The following is a 13,400-nucleotide window of genomic DNA, read 5'->3' as shown; positions in this document are numbered from 1 at the left end:
GGGTGTTCTTGATTTTGGTATCTTTGGGTCTTAAAATAAGACCCTTTGCTACCAATTTTATGCAATAAATTTAAAGTCTTTTTCAAATAGCGTCAAATGACCGTTTTAAGTAATGAATTGCACGCTAGAATTGCCTTGATAGGTCATTTTAACATTCGGAGACGTTTAAGGGTGTTCTTGATTTTGGTATCTTTGGGTCTTAAAATAAGACCCTTTGCTACCAATTTTATGCAATAAATTTAAAGTCTTTTTCAAATAGCATCAAAAAACCGTTATAAGTAATGAATTGCACGCTAGAATTGCCTTGATAGGTCATTTTAACATTCGGAGACGTTTAAGGGTGTTCTTGATTTTGGTATCTTTAGGTCTTAAAATAAGACCCTTTGCTACCAATTTTATGCAATAAATTTAAAGTCTTTTTCAAATAGCATCAAAAAACCGTTATAAGTAATGAATTGCACGCTAGAATTGCCTTGATAGGTCATTTTAACATTCGGAGACGTTTAAGGGTGTTCTTTATTTTGGTATCTTTGGGTCTTAAAATAAGACCCTTTGCTACCAATTTTATGCAATAAATTTAAAGTCTTTTTCAAATAGCGTCAAATGACCGTTTTAAGTAATGAATTGCACGCTAGAATTGCCTTGATAGGTCATTTTAACATTCGGAGACGTTTAAGGGTGTTCTTGATTTTGGTACTTTTGGGTCTTAAAATAAGACCCTTTGCTACCAATTTTGTGCAATAAGTTTAAAGTCTTTTTCAAATAGCGTCAAATGACCGTTTTAAGTAATGAATTGCACGCTAGAATTGCCTCGGTACGTCATTTTAACATTCGGAAACGTTTAAAGGTGTTCTTGATTTTGGTACCTTTGGGTCTTAAAATAAGACCCTTTGCTACCAATTTTATGCAATAAATTTAAAGTCTTTTTCAAATAGCGTCAAATGACCGTTTTAAGTAATGAATTGCTCGCTAGAATTGCCTCGGTACGTCATTTTAACTATCGGAGACGTTTGAGGGTGTTCTTGATTTTGGTACCTTTGGGTCTTAAAATAAGACCCTTTGCTACCAATTTTATGCAATAAATTTAAAGTCTTTTTCAAATAGCGTCAAATGACCGTTTTAAGTAATGAATTGCACGCTAGAATTGCCTTGATAGGTCATTTTAACATTCGGAGACGTTTAAGGGTGTTCTTGATTTTGGTACTTTTGGGTCTTAAAATAAGACCCTTTGCTACCAATTTTGTTCAATAAGTTTAAAGTCTTTTTCAAATAGCGTCAAATGACCGTTTTAAGTAATGAATTGCACGCTAGAATTGCCTCGGTACGTCATTTTAACATTCGGAGACGTTTAAGGTTGTTCTTGATTTTGGTACTTTTGGGTCTTAAAATAAGACCCTTTGCTACCAATTTTGTGCAATAAGTTTAAAGTCTTTTTCAAATAGCGTCAAATGACCGTTTTAAGTAATGAGTTGCACGCTAGAATTGCCTCGGTACGTCATTTTAACATTCGGAAACGTTTAAAGGTGTTCTTGATTTTGGTACCTTTGGGTCTTAAAATAAGACCCTTTGCTACCAATTTTATGCAATAAATTTAAAGTCTTTTTCAAATAGCGTCAAATGACCGTTTTAAGTAATGAATTGCTCGCTAGAATTGCCTCGGTACGTCATTTTAACATTCGGAAACGTTTAAAGGTGTTCTTGATTTTGGTACCTCTGGGTCTTAAAATAAGACCCTTTGCTACCAATATTATGCAATAAATTAAAAGACTTTTTTAAATAGCGTCAAAAGACCATTTTAGGTTATGAATTTTACGCTAGAATTGCCTTGATAGGTCATTTTAACATTCGGAGACGTTTAAGGGTGTTCTTGATTTTGGTACCTTTGGGTCTTAAAATAAGACCCTTTGCTACCAATATTATGCAATAAATTAAAAGTCTTTTTTAAATAGCATCAAAAAACCGTTATAAGTAATGAATTGCACGCTAGAATTGCCTTGATAGTTCATTTTAACATTCGGAGACGTTTAAGGGTGTTCTTGATTTTGGTATCTTTGGGTCTTAAAATAAGACCCTTTGCTACCAATTTTATGCAATAAATTTAAAGTCTTTTTCAAATAGCGTCAAATGACCGTTTTAAGTAATGAATTGCACGCTAGAATTGCCTTGATAGGTCATTTTAACATTCGGAGACGTTTAAGGGTGTTCTTGATTTTGGTATCTTTGGGTCTTAAAATAAGACCCTTTGCTACCAATTTTATGCAATAAATTTAAAGTCTTTTTCAAATAGCATCAAAAAACCGTTATAAGTAATGAATTGCACGCTAGAATTGCCTTGATAGGTCATTTTAACATTCGGAGACGTTTAAGGGTGTTCTTGATTTTGGTATCTTTAGGTCTTAAAATAAGACCCTTTGCTACCAATTTTATGCAATAAATTTAAAGTCTTTTTCAAATAGCATCAAAAAACCGTTATAAGTAATGAATTGCACGCTAGAATTGCCTTGATAGGTCATTTTAACATTCGGAGACGTTTAAGGGTGTTCTTTATTTTGGTATCTTTGGGTCTTAAAATAAGACCCTTTGCTACCAATTTTATGCAATAAATTTAAAGTCTTTTTCAAATAGCGTCAAATGACCGTTTTAAGTAATGAATTGCACGCTAGAATTGCCTTGATAGGTCATTTTAACATTCGGAGACGTTTAAGGGTGTTCTTGATTTTGGTACTTTTGGGTCTTAAAATAAGACCCTTTGCTACCAATTTTGTGCAATAAGTTTAAAGTCTTTTTCAAATAGCGTCAAATGACCGTTTTAAGTAATGAATTGCACGCTAGAATTGCCTCGGTACGTCATTTTAACATTCGGAAACGTTTAAAGGTGTTCTTGATTTTGGTACCTTTGGGTCTTAAAATAAGACCCTTTGCTACCAATTTTATGCAATAAATTTAAAGTCTTTTTCAAATAGCGTCAAATGACCGTTTTAAGTAATGAATTGCTCGCTAGAATTGCCTCGGTACGTCATTTTAACTATCGGAGACGTTTGAGGGTGTTCTTGATTTTGGTACCTTTGGGTCTTAAAATAAGACCCTTTGCTACCAATTTTATGCAATAAATTTAAAGTCTTTTTCAAATAGCGTCAAATGACCGTTTTAAGTAATGAATTGCACGCTAGAATTGCCTTGATAGGTCATTTTAACATTCGGAGACGTTTAAGGGTGTTCTTGATTTTGGTACTTTTGGGTCTTAAAATAAGACCCTTTGCTACCAATTTTGTTCAATAAGTTTAAAGTCTTTTTCAAATAGCGTCAAATGACCGTTTTAAGTAATGAATTGCACGCTAGAATTGCCTCGGTACGTCATTTTAACATTCGGAAACGTTTAAAGGTGTTCTTGATTTTGGTACCTTTGGGTCTTAAAATAAGACCCTTTGCTACCAATTTTATGCAATAAATTTAAAGTCTTTTTCAAATAGCGTCAAATGACCGTTTTAAGTAATGAATTGCTCGCTAGAATTGCCTCGGTACGTCATTTTAACTATCGGAGACGTTTGAGGGTGTTCTTGATTTTGGTACCTTTGGGTCTTAAAATAAGACCCTTTGCTACCAATTTTATGCAATAAATTTAAAGTTTTTTTCAAATAGCATCAAAAAACCGTTATAAGTAATGAATTGCACGCTTGAATTGCCTTGATAGGTCATTTTAACATTCGGAGACGTTTAAGGGTGTTCTTGATTTTGGTATCTTTGGTTCTAAAAATAAGACCCTTTGCTACCAATTTTATGCAATAAATTTAAAGTCTTTTTCAAATAGCGTCAAATAACCATTTTAGGTTATGAATTGCACGCTAGAATTGCCTTGATAGGTCATTTTAACATTCGGAGACGTTTAAGGGTGTTCTTGATTTTGGTACTTTTGGGTCTTAAAATAAGACCCTTTGCTACCAATTTTGTGCAATAAGTTTAAAGTCTTTCTCAAATAGCGTCAAATGACCGTTTTAAGTAATGAATTGCACGCTAGAATTGCCTCGGTACGTCATTTTAACATTCGGAAACGTTTAAGGGTGTTCTTGATTTTGGTACCTTTGGGTCTTAAAATAAGACCCTTTGCTACCAATTTTATGCAATAAATTTAAAGTCTTTTTCAAATAGCATCAAAAAACCGTTATAAGTAATGAATTGCACGCTTGAATTGCCTTGATAGGTCATTTTAACATTCGGAGACGTTTAAGGGTGTTCTTGATTTTGGTATCTTTGGGTCTTAAAATAAGACCCTTTGCTACCAATTTTATGCAATAAATTTAAAGTCTTTTTCAAATAGCGTCAAATAACCATTTTAGGTTATGAATTGCACGCTAGAATTGCCTTGATAGGTCATTTTAACATTCGGAGACGTTTAAGGGTGTTCTTGATTTTGGTACTTTTGGGTCTTAAAATAAGACCCTTTGCTACCAATTTTGTGCAATAAGTTTAAAGTCTTTTTCAAAAAGCGTCAAATGACCGTTTTAAGTAATGAATTGCACGCTAGAATTGCCTCGGTACGTCATTTTAATATTCGGAAACGTTTAAGGGTGTTCTTGATTTTGGTACCTTTGGGTCTTAAAATAAGACCCTTTGCTACCAATTTTATGCAATAAATTTAAAGTCTTTTTCAAATAGCATCAAAAAACCGTTATAAGTAATGAATTGCACGCTTGAATTGCCTTGATAGGTCATTTTAACATTCGGAGACGTTTAAGGGTGTTCTTGATTTTGGTATCTTTGGGTCTTAAAATAAGACCCTTTGCTACCAATTTTATGCAATAAATTTAAAGTCTTTTTCAAATAGCGTCAAATAACCATTTTAGGTTATGAATTGCACGCTAGAATTGCCTTGATAGGTCATTTTAACATTCGGAGACGTTTAAGGGTGTTCTTGATTTTGGTACTTTTGGGTCTTAAAATAAGACCCTTTGCTACCAATTTTGTGCAATAAGTTTAAAGTCTTTTTCAAAAAGCGTCAAATGACCGTTTTAAGTAATGAATTGCACGCTAGAATTGCCTCGGTACGTCATTTTAATATTCGGAAACGTTTAAGGGTGTTCTTGATTTTGGTACCTTTGGGTCTTAAAATAAGACCCTTTGCTACCAATTTTATGCAATAAATTTAAAGTCTTTTTCAAATAGCGTCAAATGACCGTTTTAAGTAATGAATTGCTCGCTAGAATTGCCTCGGTACGTCATTTTAACTATCGGAGACGTTTGAGGGTGTTCTAGATTTTGGTACCTTTGGGTCTTAAAATAAGACCCTTTGCTACCAATTTTATGCAATAAATTTAAAGTCTTTTTCAAATAGCGTCAAATGACCGTTTTAAGTAATGAATGGCACGCTAGAATTGCCTCGGTACATCATTTTAACTATCGGAGACGTTTGAGGGTGTTCTTGATTTTGGTACCTTTGGGTCTTAAAATAAGACCATTTGCTACCAATTTTATGCAATAAATTTAAAGTCTTTTTCAAATAGCATCAAAAGACCGTTTTAAGTAATGAATTGCACGCTAGAATTGCCTCTGTACGTTATTTTAACTATCGGAGACGTTTGAGGGTGTTCTTGATTTTGGTACCTTTGGGTCTTAAAATAAAACCATTTGCTACCAATTTTATGCAATAAATTTAAAGTCTTTTTCAAATAGCATCAAAAGACCGTTTTAAGTAATGAATTGCACGCTAGAATTGCCTCTGTACGTCATTTTAACTTTCGGAGACGTTCAAGGGTGTTCTTGATTTTGGTACCTTTGGGTCTTAAAATAAGACCCTTTGCTACCAATTTTATGCAATAAATTTAAAGTGTTTTTCAAATAGCGTCAAAAGACCGTTTGAGGTAATGATTTGCACGCTAGAATTGCCTTGATAGGTCATTTTAAAATTCGGAGACGTTTAAGGGTGTTCTTGATTTTGGTATCTTTGGGTCTTAAAATAAGACCCTTTGCTACCAATTTTATGCAATAAATTTAAAGTGTTTTTCAAATAGCGTCAAAAGACCGTTTGAGGTAATGAATTGCACGCTAGAATTGCCTCGGTACATCATGGTGGATGGACCCCATTTTCTTTTGTGACCAAAATTATTAAAACTCAATAAAATTTATTAAAACCCATTCAGTTTTCTCTTAAAGTTTTCATTCGGTTTGTTACTTCTTTCCTTTTGACTATAATTTCTTTAACCTTTTTCCATATTGTTTATATGTTTTGCGCAATTTACGTACAAATTCACCATAAGCCAGCATATGATACACTCTCTTATACAAAAAAGACAAAAAAGCCTTTTATCTTGCAGGACTGAATAAATTGTGAATCCGAGTCTGTGTCACCACCACTGCTATCTTTAAAACATTTTGATCATCTTGATGGTTGGAATTTTTTTCTTATTCTTAAAGAATGTCTCGTCATGTTTTATGCAAATAATAGCTTTGGAAATTATCAGGCAAATAACGTCAGAGAAAGAAATTGTGATTAAAATTCAAAAACTATGCATTTAATAGAAGACATTGTTTTCAATTGGATTCTGTTCTGATTTGTTACAAATAGTCTTGTTAATTTTTAGATAGTCTTCATCCGGTATTAAGTTAATAATGGTGTCAATTTACATTTCAAAGGTTCTAGTTTGTTTTCACACTTTCAAAGGTTATTCAAGAACAAAGGGATGTTTTTACCTGTTTGTAAAGCTTCAATATGGGGGTCAAGACTGAAACTTTGCCCTAGACCTCAAAAAAACATCTGAGATACATTGTCTCGTGACATCATGTGAAGTTTTCCCGAATTTTGTTAAGAATTCTAAGAGATTTTCGTTTACAAACGCTAGTTTTAGCAAAAATTAATATAGTTTAATTATAGTTTAAAATTAAAAACGAGATTTTTCTAGCGTTTGAAAATTTTGATAGGAAATATTTCCAGCTTAAAAAATTCGGTGGGATTAATTTTCACTTGCCCTCAAACCACTCGATTTGTTTCAATATTCATATTTTTCTCCTACGGAGGAGACTTTCCTTCCCATCATGCCCAGCAAGGCATGTGCCAACAAAATTTTTCACTTTGAAAACAACATGGCTTCCAAGAAAATTATTATCGACAACAGTGTACTTATCCCAGTGGAAATATTCTACACAATCACCTTCGCGGCAACTGAAGATAACCAATAATTTCATGAAGGTAAGAAGTATCAAATTACTGCAATTTTTTACTTTGTTTATTTATAAACCAAATTTCTTTTGCCTTCTCTTCTTCTGTGCACGTGGTGTACGTGGTGTACACTTCGTCCCTCTAGCATGAAATCTTTCCAAAAAATTTTCTTTAGACGGCAGTTTGCGATTTTTCTCGACTTTTTCCAAATCCTTTCTCATTTTGATTTACCAAAGAAATTGCTTTAGAATTTCCTGGTCCCAAGAAAGGGGTTTTACAATTGAATTTGTTTTTCGTTTAAATTTCTAAGACCACTGCTCACCGGAAATTAAAGAAAATTTTTTTTTCCTAAAAATTATTTGTCCAATATAGAATCACGGTTTTTTATATTGAAGAACTTTAATAAAGTTTGTCCAAATTCTAGAGCTTAAAAGTAACCTAGGCACCCCTATTCTAAAGATAAATGATTACCCCCCCCCCTTCCCCTTTGGTGAGAGAGGCCCAGAAAATTTTTAGAATGAAAACCTTTTTGCTGGACACCAACGAAAGTTCCTTGCTTGGTAGCTCTTTCAATAAAAATTTCTAAAAAGTAATTTTTTAATCTCTGGCAAAAATGTGAAAATGTAGCCACCTAACAATTCCTAAAATGCATTCAGCACCAAACAATGAGTTAGCTTGTTCTAGGCGTTGGCATATTGAACCTTCCGAAAACCAGTCGCTTTTTTCTTTATTTCTACCTATTTATGTTGAATGAGCTTTACATTTAACTCGCGAGCTAAACTTTTAGCGTCTCTCCTCCTGGCCCTTGAATAATGTCCACCCTGATATGTGGTATTGACTTGACTGTAATCCCATCATCTTTGTAAAATCTTTGTTTTTCAGCATGCTATGTAGTCCTTAAGAATTCGGTTTCAGATAGCCCCCAAAATTAATACCTATGGAAAATGTAATACATGATGGAATTCTATGTTCTCATCTGCATGCATTATTATGATTATGAATGTCTTTGACGATTAATTTGTCTATCATCTCGGCAAAACAATGGTTAACATTAATTCATTAATACTATTGGTTATTGGTTTCAATATATAATCTTCTTAAGTATAGAAAAACATTTAAAACTATTGACAATGCGATTCTGCTGTGAAAATTGAAAGCACTAGGCATAAAAGAAAAAAGAATCCCTCAAGTACACTGTCTGAAACTCCGTCTTGTTCCTAGTTTTTTAAAAACATAACCAGGAATACATTCCTTAATATTTTTTGCTTTAGCTTTCTTGGTTTCCGTGATTATCAGAACCTTTTTTTGTTGATAAAACTCTAAAAAAATGAATTCCGTTGCAGATCAAAACACATGGCTACGGAAGATTGTGTATGAATGACGAGGGACGTGGTGAGTGTTGTTTGGATGCCTTTTGAAAAATGGTAGAAAATAAACTGGTATTGCTTTGTCTTTCTTATCTAAATATTTGAGAAACCTTTTAAGGATTACATTTCCGAAAGCTATTTGCATCGCGAACCAACCTTTGCTTTAGGCTTCCAAACTGTGGTGTCTTTCTAACGTTTTAACGTTAAACGAGTGTCTTCTATAGGACCCTTTTCTACGTTAGCTGATTTAATTTTTCATTTATTCGCTTGTTGCGATGTTGATCTTCATTATGATGATCATTAATTTCACATAAGATCAAACAAACTTTCTGATTTTCCAAATTGTCTATTCGTAATTAAAGAGCAAAATTCTACCACTTAATGGTTTGCTAATTTAATCTGACCCTCTGCCCAATTCGCTGATTTGATCTTAGATTCATTCTTTACAAAGCCCTTCTTCAAATTGATTCAGGTTTTCGGGATCTGCTGGTATCTCTTTGATACTTTAGACCATCTATTATTGCTCTGACCCTTTTTCCTTTTTGCAGAATTAATCTTTGATTTATCCTCTAGAAACCACTTCCTCATACTCATTAAAGTTTGTAAGATCTGCTAGTATCTCTTCAACACTTCAGACCATCCTTTGTTGTTCTGCCTCTCTGCATTTTCGTTGACTGGATCATTTTTAAAAAAATCTTTCTCAACACTCATTGAAGTTTGTGATTTTCGATGGTGTCTCTTCGACAATTGAGACCGTCCCTTGTTGTTCTTCCTCTCTGCCCTTTACGCTGATTTTTTAATTCATTCACTAAAAAATCTTTCTCAACATTCCTTGAAGCTTGTGATTTTCGTTGGTAGCTTTTCGCTACTTCAGACCGTCCCTTGTTGTTCTTTCTCTCTGCCCTTTTCCCTTATTTTTGTTACTCTTTATTCTTTGAAAAATATTTCTTAACACTCATTGAAGCTTGTGATTTTTGTTGGTAACTCTTCGACACTTGAAACCGTCTCTTGTTGTTCTTCCTCTCTGCCCTTTCCGCTGATTTTTTTAAGTCATTTTAAAAAAAATCTTTCTCAACACTCATTGAAGTTTGTGATTTTCGATGGTGTCTCTTCGACAATTGAGACCGTCCCTTATTGTTCTTCCTCTCAGCCCTTTACGCTGATTTTTTTTATTCATTCACTAAAAAATCTTTCTCAACATTCCTTGAAGCTTGTGATTTTCGTTGGTATCTTTTCGACACTTCAGACCGTCCCTTGTTGTTCTTTCTCTCTGCCCTTTTCCCTTATTTTTGTTTCTCTTTATTCTTTAAAAAATATTTCTTAACACTCATTGAAGCTTGTGATTTTTGTTGGTGTCTCTTCGACACTTGAAACCGTATCTTGTTGTTCTTCCTCTCTGCCCTTTCCGCTGATTTTTTTTAGTCATTTTAAAAAAAATCTTTCTCAACACTCATTGAAGTTTGTGATTTTCGATGGTGTCTCTTCGACAATTGAGACCGTCCCTTATTGTTCTTCCTCTCAGCCCTTTACGCTGATTTTTTTAATTCATTCACTAAAAAATCTTTCTCAACATTCCTTGAAGCCTGTGATTTTCGTTGGTATCTTTTCGACACTTCAGACCGTCCCTTGTTGTTCTTTCTCTCTGCCCTTTTCTCTTATTTTTGTTTCTCTTTATTCTTTAAAAAACATTTCTTAACACTCATTGAAGCTTGTGATTTTTGTTGGTGTCTCTTCGACACTTGAAACAGTCCCTTGTTGTTCTTTCTCTCTGCCATTTTCCCTGATTTTTTTTTCTATTCATTCTTTAAAAATTCTTTCTCAACATTCCTTGAAGCTAGTGATTTTTGTTGGTGTCTCTTCGACACTTGAAACCGTCTCTTGTTGTTCTTCCTCTTTGCCCTTTCCTCTGATCTTTTTTAATTCAGTCTCTAAAAAATCTTTCTCAACATTCCTTGAAACTTGTGATTTTCGTTGCTATCTTTTCGACACTTGAAACCGTCCCTTGTTGTTCTTTCTCTCTGCCCTTTTCCCTGAATTTTTGTTTCTATTTATTCTTTAAAAATCTCTCTAAACATTCATTGAAGCTTGTGATTTTTGTTAGTGTCTCTTCAACACTTGAAGCCGTCTCTTGTTGTTCTTCCTCTCTGCCCTTTTCGCTGATTATTTTTTTCATTCCTTAAAAAATTTTTCTCAACATTCATTGAAGCTTGTGATTTTTGTTAGTGTCTCTTCAACACTTGAATCCGTCTCTTGTTGTTCTTCCTCTCTGCCCTTTCCGCTGATTTTTTTTATTAATTAAGAAAAAAATCTTTCTCAACATTCATTGAAGCTTGTGATTTTTGTTAGTGTCTCTTCAACACTTTAAACCGTCTTTTGTTGTTCTTCCTCTTTACCCTTTCCTCTGATCTTTTTTAATTCATTCTCTAAAATATTTTTCTCAACATTCCTTGAAACTTGTGATTTTCGTTGCTATATTTTCGACACTGGAAACCGTCCCTTGTTGTTCTTTCTCTCTGCCCTTTTCCCTGAATTTTTGTTTCTATTTATTCTTTAAAAATCTCTCTAAACATTCATTGAAGCTTGTGATTTTTGTTAGTGTCTCTTCAACACTTGAATCCGTCTCTTGTTGTTCTTCCTCTCTGCCCTTTTCGCTGATTATTTTTATCATTCCTTAAAAAATCTTTCTCAACATTCATTGAAGCTTGTGATTTTTGTTAGTGTCTCTTCGACACTTGAAACCGTCTTTTGTTGTTCTTCCTCTCTGCCCTTTTCGCTGATTATTTTTATTCATTCCTTAAAAAATCTTTCTCAACATTCATTGAAGCTTGTGATTTTTGTTAGTGTCTCTTCAACACTTGAATCCGTCTCTTGTTGTTTTTCCTCTTTGCTCTTCCCGCTGATTTTTATTTTATTAATTCTTTAAAAATTCTCTCTCAACATTCTTTGAAGCTTGTGATTTTTGTTGGTGTCTCTTCGACACTTGAAACCGTCTCTTGTTGTTCTTCCTCTTTGCTCTTTCCGCTGATCTTTTTTAATTCATTCTCTAAAAAATCTTTCTCAAAATTCCTTGAAACTTGTAATTTTCGTGGCTGTCTTTTCGACACTTGAAACCGTCCCTTATTGTTCTTTCTCTCCGCCCTTTTCCCTGAATTTTTGTTTCCATTTATTCTTTAAAAATCTTTCTCAACATTCATTGAAGCTTGTGATTTTTGTTAGTGTCTCTTCAACACTTGAATCCGTCTCTTGTTGTTCTTCCTCTCTGCTCTTTTCGCTGATTATTTTTATTTATTCCTTAAAAAATCTTTCTCAACATTCATTGAAGCTTCTGATTTTTGTTAGTGTCTCTTCAACACTTGAATCAGTCTCTTGTTGTTCTTTCTCTCTGCCCTTTCCGCTGATTTTTTTTATTCATTTTGAAAAAAATCTTTCTCAACATTCATTGAAGCTTGTGATTTTTGTTAGTGTCTCTTCAACACTTGAATCCGTCTCTTGTTGCTTTTCCTCTCTGCTCTTTTCGCTGATTATTTTTATTCATTCTGAAAAAAATCTTTCTCAACATCCATTGAAGCTTGTGATGTTTGTTGGTGTCTCTTCGACACTTGAAACCGTCTTTTGTTGTTCTTCCTCTTTGCCCTTTTCGCTGATTATTTTTATTCATTCCTTAAAAAATTTTTCTCAACATTCATTGAAGCTTGTGATGTTTGTTGGTGTCTCTTCGACACTTGAAACCGTCTTTTGTTGTTCTTCCTCTTTGCCCTTTTCGCTGATTATTTTTATTCATTCCTTAAAAAATCTTTCTAAACATTCATTGAAGCTTGTGATTTTTGTTAGTGTCTCTTCAACACTTGAATCCGTCTCTTGTTGTTCTTCCTCTCTGCCCTTTTCGCTGATTATTTTTATCATTCCTTAAAAAATCTTTCTCAACATTCATTGAAGCTTGTGATTTTTGTTAGTGTCTCTTCAACACTTGAATCGGTCTCTTGTTGCTCTTCCTCTCTGCCCTTTTCGCTGATTATTTTTATTCATTTCTTAAAAAATCTTTTTTAACAATCATTGAAGCTTGTGATTTTGTTGGTATCTTTTCGACACTTAAAACCGTCTCTTGTTGTTCTTCCTCTCTGCCCTTTCAGCTGATTTTTCTTATTCATTCTCTAAAAACTCTTTCTCAACATTCCTTGAAGCTTGTGATTTTCATTGGTATCTTTCCGACACTTGAGACCGCCCCTTGTTGTTCTTCCTCTAAACCTTTTCTTTGATTTTTTTTATTCATTCTCTAAAAAATCTCTCCCAACATTCATTGAAGCTTGTGATTTTCGATGGTGTCTCTTCGACAATTGAGACCGTCCCTTTTTGCTCTTCCTCTCTTCCCTTTTCGCTGATTTTTTAATTCATTCACTAAAAAATCTTTCTCAACATTCCTTGAAGCTTGTGATTTTCATTGGTATCTTTTAGAAACTTGAGACCGTCCTATGTTGTCCTTCCTTTCTGCCCTTTTCCCCTTTTTTTCATTTCTTAAAAATTTTTCCCAACACTCATTGAAGCTTCTGATTATCGTTGGTTTCTCTTCGACATTTGAGTCCCTTCCTTGTTGTTCTGCCTCTCCGCCTTTTTCCCTGATCTTTTATTTATTTATTCTCTAAAAAGTGTTTCTCAACACTCATTGAAGCTTCTGATTTTCGTTGGTGTCTCTTCAAAACTTGAGATCGTCCCTTGTTTTCCTTCCTCTCTGCCCTTTTTCGTCATTTGTTTTTTTCATTCCCTAAAAATTATTTCTCAACATTCATTGAAGCTTCTGATTTTCGTTGGTGTCTTTTCGAAACTTGAGACCGTCCCTTTTTGTTTTTCCACTTTGCCCTTTTCCCTGATTTATCTTTTTATCCTTT

The 13,400-nt window shown here is 33.8% G+C and overlaps 1 protein-coding gene across 1 annotated transcript in view; it reads left to right on the top strand.

Moving 5' to 3' along the window:
• Positions 1-7,146: 7,146 nt before the first annotated feature.
• LOC148957837 (uncharacterized) overlaps positions 7,147-13,400 on the top strand; it is a 126,701-nt gene continuing 120,447 nt past the window's right edge. Inside the window, exons 1-2 of the mRNA XM_089114565.1 lie at positions 7,147-7,180; positions 8,494-8,542. The gene's annotated coding sequence lies outside the window, so the exon portion shown is untranslated. The remainder of the gene's footprint in view (positions 7,181-8,493; positions 8,543-13,400) is intronic.

This window comes from Rhopilema esculentum, chromosome 20 (assembly GCF_057945365.1).
Source record: "Rhopilema esculentum isolate cy_ngs chromosome 20, ASM5794536v1, whole genome shotgun sequence".
Lineage (NCBI taxonomy): Eukaryota > Metazoa > Cnidaria > Scyphozoa > Rhizostomeae > Rhizostomatidae > Rhopilema > Rhopilema esculentum.
This window is presented reverse-complemented; position numbering and strand designations above follow the sequence as displayed.